The sequence below is a fragment of the Sitophilus oryzae genome, unplaced genomic scaffold, assembly GCF_002938485.1.
Source record: "Sitophilus oryzae breed Bouriz unplaced genomic scaffold, Soryzae_2.0 scaffold_1370_pilon_pilon, whole genome shotgun sequence".
NCBI classification, from domain to species: domain Eukaryota; kingdom Metazoa; phylum Arthropoda; class Insecta; order Coleoptera; family Curculionidae; genus Sitophilus; species Sitophilus oryzae.
Window position 1 is genome coordinate 1 of NW_022146027.1, and position 18422 is coordinate 18422.

Below are 18422 nucleotides of genomic sequence, written 5' to 3' on the forward strand. Positions count from 1 at the left end.
GCTGGCAAGACAAAGGAATCAGGTGTAGGTACCTGTTTACCTGTAACTGTCGAATAATAACGCCAGGAAGTAGTATGGCGCGTTTGAAGGGCTTAAAAGGCGTCAAAGGGCTTAAAGCGCGTCAGCGCTACCTCAAACGCGCTGCCAAAAAAATATTGTCACTCAAAATGATTTCTGAAGGCTGAAACTTTGCAAGGTAATAGTGAAAACAATATATTTATTAATAAAAAAATTTAGGCTCGTCGATAATAGAACGCCGTCAGTCAGCATCAGCTGATGGAAGTGAGATTATAGCCGGAAAGCTGACGACATATTTAGAGAACATATTTTAGGCAAGTTAGAATAACAAAAAAAAAGGTTAATAACTTGTGAACCCAGAATCCTAAGTCTGGCTGGGGGGTTGGGGGTATTTCGCTACTGCGCAACCCATAACATTTGCAAAAAAATAAATCCAAAAAACATTCTTTAGGCAACTTGAAATTTGTTTATTCTTAAATTTTAGCCTCTATTTAACCTAGAAATAAGTATGCCAGATTTTTTTCGGGTTTAAAGTGTAACCCGACCATTCCAAATATGTTTAATTATTATACCTGGAAAACATACTTTAGGTATTCTAAAATTTTTACAGCGTGTTTATTAGATGATATTAAAAAATATGTGTTAATTGCCAGACGAATTCAATAGGATTTAATACTTGCCAGACGCGAATAAAGATTTTAAATGAGCGCGGCAAAAAAGTCTTATGAGTATCTATAAGCGCGAAAAAGATAGTTTATTGAGACACTCACATTCAGAGATTATTTTGTTGGAATTAAGTTACCATGTACAAATATGTATTTATAAATTAAATATTGACGTGCATAGTGTAAATAGTTTAGAATAATTACTGCAAATAAATATTTTAGTAACTACTAATTTCGCTACTAACTACTAAATCGAAATGGATAAAAAACATTTAAGTTGTGTAGTTTGTAAAAAAGTTACTAGTGACAAAGTTATTGTTTTTGATGAAGGCAGACTACAAAAATGCAAAGAATTTTTAAAAGTGCGCCAACAACATGGCTTAAAATTTAAAGAAGTGGTTTTACCAGAAAACGTAGTCCCGACAAAAGGGTACCACGTACAGTAGTACCTAAAAAATATAAGTATTCTGGAATTTTCTTAAAGTACCATAGTTAATCTTTCTAAATAGATTAAAAAAAAAATAGATTTGAGAATCCGTTTTATGCCACCTTGGCACCCTTGAGCATTTTGAGAAATTCAAGATGGCGCCCAAAAATGTCTGCAAAAAATACAAAAATTATTTTTTTAGGAATATGGGCATGTAGCACATCGATTTTAGGGTTTTTAAGCGTTCAAAATGATAAAAATATGAGCCGTCAGAAAACTCTTGCATGTTTTTGCACCCGGCCCTTGGACTATAAATTAATTGAAAATTTTAAATCTACCCATGTAAAAAATAAATCACACCGGAATTGAAATATTTAACTCTGCTCTGACAGAGACATTTAAATCTAAAGTTCTATAAGCTGCAGCTTCATTCGCTGTCATTCCAAGCTGCACTACTGCCCGAATTCTGGATTAAGCAGTTGTCAAATATCACGTCGGCCACAGTGTCGGCCGGTCCAGGCTTCTAATCCAGGTCTGGATCGTTGAATGGACTGTATACGTGCGCACACATTCGCTGCACAGTTCTGCACGTGTATATGCGAAACAAATTTATCTGCGAAATGCAAAGCGTAATCCTTTTAGAATTGTCGGGTTTTAATCCAGAGGGGTCAATTTTAGATTGCGTTAATATAAAGCCTCTTTTAATAAGGGGAAAGACACACTGATTTTGTAGGGAATATTATTATTATTGATGATGTGTATTTATTCTCCCAAAGTAAAGATTACATAAAACATTAAAATATACACTAGCATATTATAACAAATATATTTTAAAGTATTTAAACGTACTAACTATCTGATATGCAGTCAATGCAGATTTTTTAAGCATTGTGTACAATACATCATACCGTAATGAGCCTTTGTTCATAACATTTTTATATAAATTAAATAATCGTTTTCCTTCCATTAAATTTACCTATGAAATTGAGAACGACGATAGATTACCATTTCTAGATGTATTAGTGGTTATTAGAATGGAATTTGATATCTAAAGAAAAAATACCAACTGATATAAGATGGGCTAGTTTAAATTATTTAGTTCATAGATTAGTTAGTTTTTCACTTATCAACAAAAGATGAGAAATAGAAAGAAATTATTTAAAATAATTAAAAACTTTCAAGAATCTCAATAACAAATATGTGTATTGCGCTAATAATAAATTACAACAAATATCAGGTAATCCTAAAGATCATATAATCAGAAATATGTTGCGTAAACTAGAAGATCAATATTAACTAAATTTAAAGAACATCTGGCTCAGATGAGATATAGTAGACCGGATAAATCTTTTGTTGCTCAACGTCTTGTTGATAAAGAACATTGTATAGATATTAATACATTAAAATTAATTAAACAAGTCTCAAATTACAGCCATTACATCCACTGCCAACTGAGCAACTATTATACGATATTAACTTAGTTTTAATTATCTACTGAAGATGCTAACGTTCAGTGCAAACCTAAAACATCTTGGTGTATTGTGGTGAATTATTGTTTTATTTTGCTTTTGTTATTATACAGGAGTCTTAAAAAAAACTCGTCGCTGAACATGACAGGATCGGGCTAAGCTTTAGGCAGATTTCTGAAATATAATATACCGGGTGCGTCTCAAAAGTGGCTCACTCCTATAACTTTTTTATTTTTTCAGATAAAAAATCGAGGTTTGGTATGTTAGTATATGACATAAATTAGAATTGTTTTTTTATTTTTAAGGTAACTCGGATATTTTGGACTTATTCGAAAAACGACAAAAGAGAAAATATGTTTCTTTTTATCGAGATTACCAGCCCCGAAAAATACTTCAATTATTAAGACTCACCCTGTATAATATGAAGTTATTAAAAATAGAGTACCTATATCAGAGCAGTAGATTAAAAGTTAAAACGGTAGAAAACAAACTAAGCTGCATCAAGATAATTAAGAAATATCTGAAGTAAATAAAACCGCCGATATTTTCCGGCGGCATTTTCCTTGAAAATTCCATTCTCGGAAAACTTCCAGTTTCCTTTCGCCCCTCCCAGCCCCCGTTTCTATGGTCGTCGTCGATCTATAAAGACGACCCTTCCTCCCGGCCGGCTAACTATTTCCAATTTAGCCCGGGAACGGTCAATTATTATCGAAAACTTGGACAATCTCACTTTTATATATCTACGGCCGGGAAAGTTTCTCATATATTGTCGGGCCGGCATGCCGACAACAATATAGGAAAGTTTTCCCCACGCCATTATCTCGGAAATGCGACGTGTGCGGCCCCGCATAACAAATTTTCCAAGAGTTTCGCCCACGAGGACTTTGCTTCTTCCCTATCCACCATCCCCAAATATATCTCCTTTTTTATCTCTTTTGTCCCGTTCTCTTTTTCTTCATTAAATCGCGCTGAATCGGTCCATATTTATCTATTTTTATTATCGAAGGATCGATTTTGTGACCTCCTGAATTACATTCTGAATTATTTTTTTTATCCCTGAATTACATTTTTTTGGTCCCTTTTTCCGCTACTCGTATTTTGTTTATTTATATATACGATACCTAAGCCTTCTTAGCTCCATCTACGGTAACGTGGATGAAGCAAGCATGTTTGTCCAGTAGGCCGCTGGTTTTAATTTTGGCGGTACGATCTGTGATTGTCACAGCTGCCGCTAGATGGTGTAGAGCGTCTAGCACTCTCGCCATAGTAGTACGTTTTGTACTCAAATGCTATTCTCTGCTTTTCGTTGGTCAGATCGAGAGTTACAGCAAAGTCGCCCTGACGATGGAGCAAAATCTCCGAAACCGATCGTCGAATGGCTGTTCCCTTCGGTCTGATGAACTTAATGCAGAGAATAAGCATATATGTAGGGTTTTTTGGTCCCTTTTTCCGCTACTCGTATTTTGTTTATTTATATATACCCTACCTAAGTCTTCTTAGCTCCATCTACGGTAACGTGGATGAAGCAAGCATGTTTGTCCAGTAGGCCGCTGGTTTTAATTTTGGCGATACGATCTGTGATTGTCACAGCTGCCGCTAGATGGCGTAGAGCGTCTAGCACTCTCGCCATAGTAGTACGTTTTGTACTCAAATGCTATTATCTGCTTTTCGTTGGCCAGATCGAGGATTACAGCAAAGTCGGCCTGACGATGGAGAAAAATCTCCGAAACCGGTCGTCGAATGGCTGTTCCCTTCGATCTGATGAACTTAATGCAGAGAATAAGCATATATGTAGGGTTTTTTGGCCCCCTTTTTCCGCTACTCGTATTTTGTTTATTTATGTTTATCATATCCTCATAATAAGGTACCACAGGTAGTAGATTAAATTTACAAGAAAGAAAATCCAGAAAAGATCAAGTGCTTCTCAAAATCTAACCAAAAAAATTTTTTTTGAGATTTTCAAAGTAAAGTATCTCGATTATTTTCGATTTATGTGAAAAACTGTAAAGAGAAAATAGGTTTCTTTTATCGATATCCACCAGCCTTGACTAATATTAACTAACCTAACCAACTTGAATTCATGCATTTTTAATCGTTAAATGGATCAGTTATGATAGGAGCCCTGTACGTAACGAAAGTTTAGGTTATCTCGTGAAAATAACATTAAACACTTCCTGTTGTCATAACCGGTGTGGACTCGAAACACTTTTTCCCTCGATCAAATTGCTTATGAAATTGGAAAACTTCCTAGTGCAAATTTTATGATAATTCATTTAAATAGAGATCTAAATTATTATAGAACTGACGAAAATATACATTAAAGTATATGAAATTTATACGAAGTTAAAAGGTGATAGACACAATATTCTACAATGTGAGAGTCCATTTAATTTCAGGATTTACGACCGTGAAAAATCTAAGATTTTCCTTGATTTCAGTAAGAACAATCTTCGGATTGTCACGAGTTTTGTAAAGGGACACTAAATAAACACCTCAGTTGATTGAAGTTAAGAAACAACGGCGAATGCAGATTCTGTGGCGAAAATGGGGAAACACCAGAACATAGGGAAACACTGAGTACACCGCACGACAATCATTCGTGCCATAAATTCAGGTACGACTGATATCGGAGATATAGAACTAACCTGGATGAACCCGTCTCAGACACTGGATTTTGAGTGGGCTGATCACGTATGCAGGATGCAAAAAAACCGCCTACCAAAATCTCTTCTTTACGGTGAGCTTGTAGAGAACAACTCATAAGATACAAGGATATTTTCTACGCAACCTTATTATTTCTTAAAAGGGGATAAGCGAGCAGAATCAGTGGGTAGAAGAAGCGCAAAATAAAACGCAATAAAGTTTGCAATGATAAATAATATATAATAAAGTTCGCAATGAGTTTACAATTCTTGTAAACTCAGTTAACAGCGACAACCAAAAAGTAAAGAGGCAACAAAGCAATGAGATTCTTGAATGTCCGGAGTGCAGAAAAGAGATAACATTACGTTTGGGGCTTTTCAGTCACAGAAAACGCCTTGCGTAACCATCTGATGCGTGCCAAAAATTGTCAGCGAGTAACGGAAGTAGTAGTAATAGATACTGGTTTTTGTCAAATCCTCGAGACTTTACAATGAGTCATAATTCAAGAATGGGGTACACAATAGATTTATAAGTTCACGGTGATTAACTCCCCCTCCCCATACAATCTAAAAGCTGGTTAACCCATGAAACTAAGAATAAATAAGAAAAATTCGCCTAGTCCATCGGAATCTTTAAATTATACAACAGCCCTTGTCTCTCGAGTCTCCAGCAAAATAATAAAATATAAAGTACAATTACTGGGAGGCCGAGTCCCTCGCCGCATCGTATTTTCGTCTTCTATTTTCTCTTAACATATAATACGAGCCAAGTTGCCTCGCAGAAGGCGCTTTGTTACCAGGGTCACGTACGGTTCTCCGCTCGCCTTGTTACCGTCGTGTTTCTCTATAAAATTCACAACCAAGTGCATGTCGGGCGGACGTAAAGTCTCATCAAAATTTCGCAAAAGTTTACTACTGCTCGGCATTCGAAAGGGGAAATAAGAAAGTACAGAAAACCGACACGAATTCATGCAAAATAAATATGTGGTATGTCTGAATAGTTCGATGAAATGGCAGTTAGGATGGGAGACCTGTGTGTTATGGCAGTTTAGGTTAGGTCTCGTGTGGATAATATTAAAACTTCTTTTACGCTTTTGTTGTCATAACTGGTGTGTACTGACGTACATTTTTAGCACGATCGAGTTTCTTATGGAATTGGAAAACTTTCCACTGCGAATTTTATGATGGTTTATTTAAGAAGGTACGTCCAAATATAATATATTCGATACCAATTAAAACCTTTAGTTACGTAATCGAGGACGTAATTTTTTGATAATTGCTCGACGTCGCGTCCAAAAACAAACCTGTGAAGACAAGTACGCGTGAACATAGTAAAGCGATCTGCTCGCCGCTCTACTATGTATTAGCACCTCGAGGCTCGATATCGCGCTACTTGCTCGCCGCTCTCCTCGTCGCGCCACTATGTTTTCAACCTCAGTCGGGATAATTCTTATATCAACGACCTAATCGCGGTTCAACACAGTGTGAACGATAGACCAGGTAGAAAGAATTGTGGACTTCTGCATGGTAGAGATGATTCTTTCCGGGTTGTGAAGTTGGAGTTTTTTAAGGCTTTGAACAAGGTTTACGTCTACTAGGCCGTTACAGGTAAGTATTATTGGTAATATAAAAATCTTGCTCAAATCGTATATAGCTTTTAGTTCTTGCGCCAGTGCTTCATATTTTGTGATTTTCTCTTTTCTTGCATTTTTAATATTTTCATCTAGTGGTATTGTGATATCCAGCAGGTAAGCATGTTTTTGTTTTTTATAGAAGACTACTATATCAGGTTTATTATGCTGCACAGAACGATCTGTGATGATGTCAGTATCCCAGTATACTTATATGTTTTCGTTTTCTACTATTTTTTCAGGTAAGTATCGGTACACTGATAAAAAAGATAGACTTAAACTAAAGTCGTCATCGTTCTTGAAAAAAAAATTAGTGGAAAGAGAATTTATTTTAGCGCAAAAGAGAATATTTTGCCTGAAGAAAAACTCTCTTAACTCAAGAAAACTGGTTCTCTTGAAAAATTCGAAAATTTCTCTTGAATCTATTTTCATTCAACCAAGTGCAAGTTACTTTCTTTTAAGATAATAAGAAAAATACGCTAGGAATTACTTCATTCAAGAAACATGGCCATTTTTTCAATAGCTAAATACTTTTTTGATGAAAAATAATAACGACACGCAAAGACAATGACGAAGGACGGTATATACAATCAGTCGGCAGCCCGATCAGTCGTACGTTGCATTTCATAGGTAACACATCATAGTGCGCACGGGTCTTGTTGCTTGGAATTTTCCATTTGGAATTTTGCATAATTTGCTTTTTAAACGCATATCGCATAACAAATTAGTGATCATTATTAATATGCATTAGTCATTTTTTATGGACAAATTTTAGGATATATGAATTCTTTAAAGGAGTTTCTGAAAAAATGGAAATTAGAGCATTTATTTGCTGTATTTGAAGATAAGAGACATTTACCTAATGCACCTGTTTAGATAATGCATGCGTGACTATAGATAGAATAAGAATATAGGTATCAATTTTTTTAGGCAAATAATTACAAAAATTTTAGAATTTCAAGTCGTATTAAAAAATTCGAAATGTGACCAAAGCTTATAATATTAATAATTTATTTGCTTTACTTTGATTAATCGTAAATTAATAAATGTGACATTTTTTTGTAATTTGTAGAGTGATGAACCACCCCAAAATATACCAAGGAGTGAAGAAGCAGAAATAACCACTATCGAGGAAAATAATATCACTTTACTTACTACAGACCAGGAAAACCTAAATTTATCAGAAAATAATATACCTCGTAATATGCCTGTATATGTATAGACTTCTCTCAGTTTAAAATAAATTTTAGTTGAATCAATAGTATGCGCTATTGGTTTAAGAAAAGTGTCTCTTTAATCAAGAAATGTCCCTTTTCAATCAAGAATTTTTGCATGAATCAAAGAGACTATTGTTCTTGTAGCAAGAACTTCTTTGCATATTCATTTTGGGCCAAGAGTGAAATACTTTGGACAGATGGATTCTTCTATTCTCTAAAGTAATTTTTTAAAGCTTATAAAAAGATAGTTAATGCTTGGGGTCAAAGTCATATTCATTTCGACTGAGAGATCCTTTTTTTCAGTGTAGTACGGTGTAATTTCATTTAAAAGATTTTCTTTTTTGTAGATTTCTTGGTGTAGAATACCAGCCTCCCGGTTGTGCCTGTCCAGATAATGCCGCGGTGCAAGATAGGTACATCCAGAGCAGATGTGTTGAATTGTTTTCGGAAAGGCATTGCATAGTCGGCATCTGTCATTAGGTAAGTAGTTGGTATTTGCTGGTCTTGTATAGCTATAACAAATCTTTCGGTCTCAGTCTGAGCTATCCATCTCTGAGAAAACGTAATGACAGATTTCGGTCAACGTCGGGGTTATATAAGTTGGATGGATATCTTGCGTGCAAGGCTTTCCCTTTCCACTCTTCGATTAGTTCCTCAGCACCCCTAGAACCTGCAGGTAATCTTTGGCCTGCTAAGTTTAAAGGTGTGAAATTCCTGTCGGCGTTCTTAATAGCTGAAAGAAGAGGGTCATTTGATTGGTTAAAGTAATGCTGCAGCCTTCTGATGTGCTTTTCATGCATAGCAATGAGACTAATAATTCCTCTTCCACCTTTGTCCCTTGGCATGTAGAGTCTAATGGTTGAAGCATGGTGGTGGTGCATTGGGTGCCTGGTCATTGATGTTCTGACTTTCCTATCGAGAAACTCCAGGTCGGTTTGTGACCATTTTAGAACTCCGAACATATTAAGAATTACAGGTGCTGTCCACACATTGATCGCAGCTATTTTGTTCTTCGCATGAAGCTCTGTTCCCAAGACTTTACAAATCCTCTTCATAAATGCATCCTCCGCAGTCTTCTTTATTACTCCATCATCAATTTTTAGAGCTTGATGGATATCAAGATATTTGTAGGTTTCACCCAGATGTAACAGAACTATCACCTGAATCGTCAGCGCGAATATCTCCATGATTGGCAGCAATGAATTTAAAAATCGCGCCCCGATTACGTAACTAAAAGTTTAGTTGATATGAAATATAGAGTGATATATTCCGTAACCTAATAAAACCAGAGTTACTGACGAAATTTTAAAATAAATGTCTTTGCTAATGATTTCTACAGCAAAAAATCCAGTTACAATAAAAATGTTTTCGTCTAAAAATAAAAGTTTTATTTCAAAATGACTTAAAATCTTCAAACAATTTCGAACGTGGAAATGAACTGGATTCTTTTTAAATTTATTTTTGCTTAAAACTACTTCAAAGAAACGTTTTCATAGACTACAGAAATAAAAAAAAACGCCATAAATGAAAAGACATTTCTTCTGGCTAAGTTTGGATTTAGTACGTATCTCCGTTTTCGCCTCTGAATACGGGACTATAATTGCGAGATACTTTGACAGGAAATTAGTGTGTTTAGAGCTTTCAAAGGAAACGTGATTTTTCACACGGTCGCTTTTCGTCTAATTTTCTTCAATTTAATTTCATTCTGTCGCCCGTTTTTCCTGTTTTCATGCCTTTCGCGAGTCACTGCTTCAGTCTAAGAAATAACGTTTTCGCTCGAGAAAACATCTGATATAGTCGGGTGTATGAAAGTTTATTTTATTTATTTCTTAGAAATTACTCTGTTTGTGTAGAGCTTAAGTAATAAATAATATTTCAGGAGCATACAGGGTGGTCCGAACTGTATTACGGAAACTTCGGCAGCAAATTCCGTTAATATACGTTTATGACGAATGCTTCGTTTCTGAGATACAGGATGTAGAAGTTTCATTTTTATTTCAATTTTTCCCAAATAATTTGTGAACTAACGTCAACCTTTGGATTGGTGTATTGGAGTTTTTTGACACGAGAAATTTTAGTTTGATGTCAATATGACTCCTACTTTTAGAGGGTGTCACCTACATATTTTCTAACTGGTTAGAAGAGTAAAAATTTTTCTTCCGTACCTGTATAAAGTTACTGAGTAAAAAAATATACATTTACGATGCTTTTACGGAAAAAACGTCTCTTGGTAAAAATCGCTACGAGTAATAGTTCTCGAGATATTTGGAACCTGTCACCATTAACATAAATAAAATTAAACATGTTGATTAAATAGTTATAAGACTGAGATCATAAATTAGAATTTTTTTATGCCAAAAGTTCAACAGAAACGGCGCGAAAAAATCATCATTCTTTCCCACAGATTAATTTAAAAAATTAAAAAATTTCCCATATTTATTATTTCAGTCAAATAACTAGCTACTCAACAGGCTTACTTTTTTGTCAATAATTACATGTATGGAAATAGTCTTTCTGCTTCTACACCCTGTATCTCCGAAACTAAACATTTTAGGACAAACATTTATACGAATTTTTTAAATTATTGCAGAATATGCTGCCGATGTTTCCGGAATTAATTCGGACCATCCCACCCTGTATAACAAAGCATACAGCATGTCCCCGGATTGTGTTTTGAAGAGGAAAAACTTTTTTATTATTGACATTTTGAGAAAAATGCATTCTTCATAAAAATTGTTTGTTATTGTTCTAAAATGATTAATCCTGTTTATACTGTAAGTTTCCATACCGTTTTAGATTAAATTTGAAAAAACATGAAAATATGGTTGAATTTTTCTTAAAAAAACCCATAAAATCAAAACTCGTTTCTATGGTAATATATTTTAGTTTTTATTCTTTAATACTCATATTTTTTGCTGTTTTAAAATAAACTCACCGGCAAAAAAAAACCGGCCACGAAAAACTAGTCCCAATTTCAAAGTTGAATTTCTCGCGAACCACTCATTAGTCTCATTGTTATGCCCTGTTTATGCTCAAAATAAATTCGGAATAAAAATTTCTGACGTAGCATCCGTCAAGAAGGAATTAATTTACAATTTAAAAAAAAATCATCAAAATCTAATGAGTAGTTTGCTTTGACTACTTTTTAGTGGCCGTTTTTTTTCCCGGTGAGTGTATTAAAGAAGCGCAGAATTTATTTAGTTCAATGCTAGGAAACGGGTGATAATAATAATTATCGAAAAATGTGATACTTTAATAACAGCAAAAAATACGACGTTAATCAAAATTAATAACAATATATCAAAGAATGAAATCAAAGTTATATGATCGTAAAAGCGCGTATTGATTTTTAGGAAAATTCAACCATCACTGATAAAAAAGATAGACTTGAACTAAAGTCGTCATCGTTCTTGAAAAAAAAAAAATTGTGACAAGGGAATTTATTTTAGCGTAAAAGAAAATATTTTGCCTGAAGAAAAACTCTCTTAACTCAAGAAAACTGGTTCTCTTGAGAAATTCGAAAATTTCTCTTGAATCTATTTTCATTCAACCAAGTGCAAGTTACTTTGTTTTAAGATAATAAGAAAAATACGCTATGAAGTACTTCATTCATGGAACATGGCCAATTTTCCAATAGCCAAAAACTCTTTTGATGAAAAACAATAACGACACGCAAAGACGATGACGAAGGACGGTATATACAATCAGTCGGCAGTCCAATCAGCGGTACATCATAGTACGCACGGGTTTTGTTGCTTGGAATTTTCCACTTGGAATTTTGCATAATTTGCTTTTTAAACGCATATCGTATAACAAATTATTGATCGTTATTAACATGCATTTGTCATTTTTTATGGACAAATTTTATGATATATGGATTATTTAAAGGAGTTTCTGAAAAAAATGGAAATTAGAGCATTTATTTGCTATATTTGAAGGTAAGAGCATTTACCTAATGCACCTGTTTAGATAATGCATGTGTGACTATAGATAGAATAAGAATATAGGTATTGATTTTTTTATGCAAATAATTAGAAAAATTTTAGAATTTCAAGTCAGTCGTATTACAGTCGTATTAAAAAATTCAAAATGACTTATAATTTTAATAATTTATTTGCTTTACTTTGATTAATAGTGATGTAACATTTCTTTGTAATTTGTAGAGTGATGAACCACCCCAAAAAATACCAAGGAGTGAAGAAGCAGAAATAACTACTATCAAGGAAAATAATATCACTTTACTTACTACAGACCAGGAAAACCTAAATTTATCAGAAAATAATCTACCTCGAAATATGTCTGTATATGATGTATAGACTTCTCTTAGATCAAAATAAATTTTAGTCGAGTCAACAGTATTCGCTATTGGTTTAAGAAAAGTGTCTCTTTAATCAAGAAATGTCCCTTTTCAATCAAGAATTTTTGCATGAATCAAAGAGACTATTGTTCTTGTAGCAAGAACTTCTTTGCATATTGATTTTGGGCCAAGAGTGAAATACTTTGGACTGATAGATTCTTCTATTCTCTAAAGTAATTTTTTAAAGCTTGTGAGAAGATAGTTAATGCTTTGGGTAAAGAAACGTTATTCTTGGCCCTATTGAAAAGCGCCAATCTTTTGGGTCAAAGTCATATTCATTTCGACTGAGAGATCCTTTTTTTCAGTGTATTTTCGTTTTTTTTTCAATTTCCTCTAAAACGGTACGGAAAATTGAAAAGGTATAAACAGGATTAACCAACAGATTTTAAAACAAGCAAAATTTTTTATATGTGTTTGCTAATAAAAAGGTTTTCCTTTTATAAAGACAATCCGGGGACATACTGTATAAAAAAATTGTAAGCCATTGTCGAAAAAAAAACAAAAAAAAATTAAATATCTTAGTATCCAATGTGGTCCCCTTTTTTTATTATCTTCCTATCGAATTTCTGTTCTATTTCTTTTTCTGTTCATATATCAGCGGGCAAGAATTCTCGCAGTAGCGTTTAAGTTCATCCGTCCCCTGCGATGTAGAAAAGGGGCCAGTTTTGCGGAAAGCGCTATTGATGTTTTTTCCGCTTGCTAGCATCATCCGACTTATCTCTCTTCCAAGCCAATATGTCGAATCCGTCGAAATTAGTTTTACTTTTCCAATTCGCATGATTCTGGGCTGAGTTTTCCAATATATAAAGATACGCGACATTTCAAATGATATTCCACTGTAATAAAGTAAGAAATTTTGTTTTGATGTTGGGTTTACTGGGTTAGTTTTCGATTGACTTCGGTAAATTAAGAAAAGACAAATTATCAGAATAAATACAGGGTGTTTCCTACGATGTTCTCTATGCGTATCTCGGAAACTACTGGAGATAGAGTTGGTTAAATGGGGAAAGAATTGCAGTTTTGTGGGGTCATAAATATGCGCCTTTCAGATTTTTGAAAAAGTTCATGGTTTACTAGATATTCCGAAACAAACAAATTTCGGCTATTTTAAAAATTGTCCCTAATTCCATTATAAGCTATTTTAGACAAAAAGTTTTCAGATAAAAGTTGTAGATAATCACATCCTTAATGAGACTGCGTCCTCCGTTTTTTTCTAAAGCCTGTCATTTTTGACATATGACACAAACATATGTTTTTTTAAATGGAAACCATAGTTGGCCATGACTTCATAAAAAGCGCCATTTTGTAAGCTTTTCAGCGATATAAGATATAATATGTTTTCTTCTTATCATTTTTAAACAATTTCACTTAGTTAGCCATGGAAACAAGTTTAATCGTCTTTGCTTTCAGTAATGTGAAGCTGTCACATCCATACTTAATATCCATATTATATATAATATCCATATCCATACATAGTAAATTAAAATAAACGAAAATTGTTAATATGAATTTTTCAAATGAAGAAAAGCGTGTAGGATTATTGATTCAACTTTTTTGACCATACATTTTCGAGGATACGTTGACCGGTGAATGTAACGTTTTTTAGAGAACGGTTTTTAAGACATGTTAGAAAAGTTAAATTTAGTTATAGCCAATTTTTATCTTTCTTGACTAATTTCACTTAGATTGCATGGTATTCTTATTCTGTTATGATTTGTAACTTATAAAAAGTCAGAATATATTACTAAACGATTCTTTACAATTTACATTACACAAACTAAAACTTAAAAAATAATATCACTACATACACTTTAAGTTATTTTAGAAAATGTTCAAAAAATCCGTCATTGTTTTGAGTTGCATCTTTATAAAACTGAATTATTACCTATTCTCATAGAAGGACCGGTCGACTTAATTAAACTTTTCTCGTACCACAACTTCTCGTGCCTCTCTTAGTTCCTTTGTAAACCTTATTGTTATACCGCATAAAAAATTCTAAAATGGATAGGTCAGGTGATCGGGGAGGCCCATGCATTAGTCCACCTCTTCCTATCCCTGCGTTTATACAGGGTGTTTCAAAACAAATGCGAAAAACTTTAGGGGGTGATTCCTTGTTCAAAATAAAGGGTAGTTTGTTTTATAAACGTTGGGTCAAAAGTCAACCATTAGGGAGATATCGCGGTACAAAGATGGCGGAAAAATAATGTTTTTATTTTTTATCTTGAAAACGAAAAGAGATAGACTAATGAAATTTTATGGAAGCATTACTGTTATGAAAACACACTTTCAGGTAATTTTTTTACTTTTTTAAAATGAGTGGAAGGGATTGAAATAAACTACCCTTATCATTCATGTTAACGAAATTTAAAGAAAAATCTTATCAAACACATGCAAATTAATTTGGATAGTTTAGTTTGTTTAGAAACTTTTTTACCTCTTGTGTTTTTTTGATAAAACTCACCGATTGGAAATAAAAAAATAAAATGTAAAGCATTATATGTCAGGACAAAAAACATTTTTAGATTAAGAATCTAGTGATAATAGCGATAATAATAATCACCTAGATAATAACGTATTGCAGTAGAGTAATGTCAAATAAAATAATATTAGGAACATCCTAAAAATTAACAGCGGCCGACTAGGTTTTTTCCTAAAAAAATTACAGCAGCCCACTAGATTCTTTATCAGAAAATGTTTTTTGTCCTGACATGTAATGCTTTACATTTTATTTTTTAATTTCAAATCGGTGAGTTTTATCAAAAAAATACAAGAGATAAAAAAGTTTCTAAACAAACTAAATATCAAATAAGCCTTTTGCATGTGTTTGATAAATTTTTCTTTAAATTTCATTAACAAGAATCATGGCAAGTAGTTATTTCAACCCCTTCACTCATTTTTAAAAAGTGAAAAAATTACCAAAATATGTTTCATAACATCTCTTTTCGTTTTCAAGATAAAAATAAAAAACGGCTCTTTGTACCGCAATATCTCCCTAATGGTTGAACTTTGACAACGTTGCTAAAGCAAACTACCCTTTTATTTTGAACACAAGGCACCCCATGAAGTTTTTTCGCATTTGTTTTGAAACACCCTGATATAATATAAATAATTTTAATTTTTCTCTCGTTATAGGGGTGGGGGGGTGGTGTGTCATAATGAAAGTCATGTTGGAACCACTCTATTGATGCGTGAGTATATACACGCTTTTCTTCATTTGAAAAATTCATATTTACAATTTTTGTTTATTTTAATTTATAAAGTTTGGATGTGACAGCTTCACATTCCTGAGAGCAACGGCGATTGAACTTGTTTCCATGGCTCACTAAGTGAATTTGTTTAAAAATTATAAGAGTTGGCTATAACTGAGTAATTTTTTGAAGAAAATATATTATAGCTTATATCGCTAAAAAGCTTAAAAAATGGCGCTTTTTATGAAGTCATGGCCAACTATGCTTTCCATTTTAAAAAAAAGTAAGTTTGGGTCATATGTCAAAAATGACAGGCTTTAGAAAAAAATGGAGGACACAGTCTCATTAGGGTTGTGATTATCTACAACTTTTATCTGAAAACTTTTTGTCTAAAATAGCTTAGAATGGAATTACGGACAATTTTTAAAAAAGCCGAAATTTGTTTTTTTCGAAATATCTAGTAAGCCATGAATTTTTTCAAAAATCTGAAAGGCGCATATTTATGACCCCACAAAACTACAATTCTTTCCCCATTTAACCGACTCTCTATCTCCAGTAGTTTCCGAGATACCCATAGAGAACATAGTAGGAAACTCACCCTGTATATTTATAATTAATTTATTTTTTTTTAGTTTCCTAAAATATTTTGATTGAAAGAAAATATGTAAAAGTGGGCAACGCTGTGCCGGTCAAGCTTAATCACGTGACTAAAAGTTTATTCGATATGAACTATAACTAAGTTACTAGTTAACAACAAGAACACACAGCAAGTTAAATCAAAAGCCCCTAAAAGGCAATTCAGTTAAACACACTTTAAATTCGGCCACGCGATTCTGCGGGCTTGGTCGTTTAAAGGGTTCGGAAAATGTCGTACGATATCGTCAATTTTCGGTGCGGTTCGTTCGGCGATCACGTTTGCCGTATATGCTGATGCGGTGTTAATTAAAGGTCGTTTATTTGGTTCGGGAATCGCGACCTGAATATTAAAAGGGTCGGCCCTAGAGATGGGCGGTTATTGGTAAAAAACCGGTTATAGGTTAACCGGAATTATCTTTAAAAAATAATAACTTGACAAAATTAACCGACACAAATTAACCGGTTATTCAAATAACCTAACCTAGCAAAACTAAATATTTAGTTTTCCTATAGGTTTACTTACCTCTACACTCCATAGGTCTGCAGTAAAATTTGAATAATAAGCGGATTAAATCGCATGATTAAATAGAGATTGTAGCAATGTGAGTATGTATATGTACAAAATGAATTTAAATAAAATGCTAACCTCACTTTTTGAGTAGACATGGATATGATATTAAAACTAGTAATTATTTAACGTTCAAATAAACCACACAACTCACAAGTTCTACAATCTACAACCAAGTTATTTTAATCAAATACCAAAGAAAATAAGGAGGCCGAATGAATAGATAAACAGAAAGATTATCTTCAATCATTACTTGAACTTCAATTTTGTATTCTTTAGTCTAAGCTTCAAGAGACTTCAAACTACAAATAAAATATATTTACGGTGAAACATGATGGGTGAAACTAGACAAAACCATAGGAAACCTTTGAAGAACCGTTGAAAATCCGTTAAGTCGGTTAAAATTTAAATATAGAATTTAGAGAATCTATATGAAGTTAGGTTTGTATCATTTGGCTAGCTGGTGGCTAGTAGTAGTCTATGCCATTAGTAATAGTACTTTGTTTTACGGCCTGACCTGTCAGGACCATTCGGCCGTTGTTTTGATTATTATCATCAGGGTTCGCCTGATGCCTGATTTAATTTTGACATTTTATGTTTGATGTCATATATTTTCGTTTTGGGAGCGGGAGCGGGATCTCCCATTATCGTCGTAATATCTGGAAGATCCGTGCCGTTCGCTTCTTCGAAATTTACGATTCAAACAGCTAATATTTAGTATTACTTATTTTAAACAAGTGATTTTTAAAAAATAACCAGCTATAGGTTATTGAACGTAATGCAAGGTTATTAGGTTAACTGGTGAAAAAAAAACTACCTTTAAATAACCGGTTATTTTAGAGGAAAATACCGGTTATTCAAAAAACCGGTTACTTTTGCCCATCTCTAGTCGGCCCTTTAAACGTAGGGATGAGAGGAAATTCGAAAACTGACACGGTAGAAAGAGATTGGATTTCTTTCATCTTTTCCAGTATATTATATAGGGTGTCCCAAAAATAAGTGCAAGTATTTTAGCTGGTAGTATAGTTCAACCCCAGAAACACATACATGACAGTTTTTCGCAAAAAATTTTTTTTTTAATTCGATTTTTTTTATTTTTTTTTGGTTTTGGGTTAAAAATCATAATTTCTGGATAATATGGCAACATGAATGATGATTAAATTTACAAGAAGAAATAAAAAACTTTGCAAGAGGATCTACTTCAGTGGCATACAGACTTTGAACTAACGTAAAACTTTTAAAATAAATAAAATAATACATTTTAATGTGCGCCACTGAAGTAGAGTAGCTTTTTATCATTGTTGTTTTGACCATTTTTATCTGTAGTAGTATTATCATTGTCACTATACTGTCAAAGTCACTAATTAAGCTTCTACGTCCAGGTGTCTGAGGTGGTAGGTATTCTGAACCAGATTCAATTACAGACGGCTCAGATTGCTGCTCCAACGAAACATCACATTCACTCGTTTTAATAATAATAATTAACAAAATTATATAAATCTGATGATTTTGGCCACTGTAGTATAATGAGCCCAAAGTTTTTGAGTTTTTTGAAAAGTGCTAACATAAAGCCTCCGACAACCAATCTCACCGCAACTTTTAAA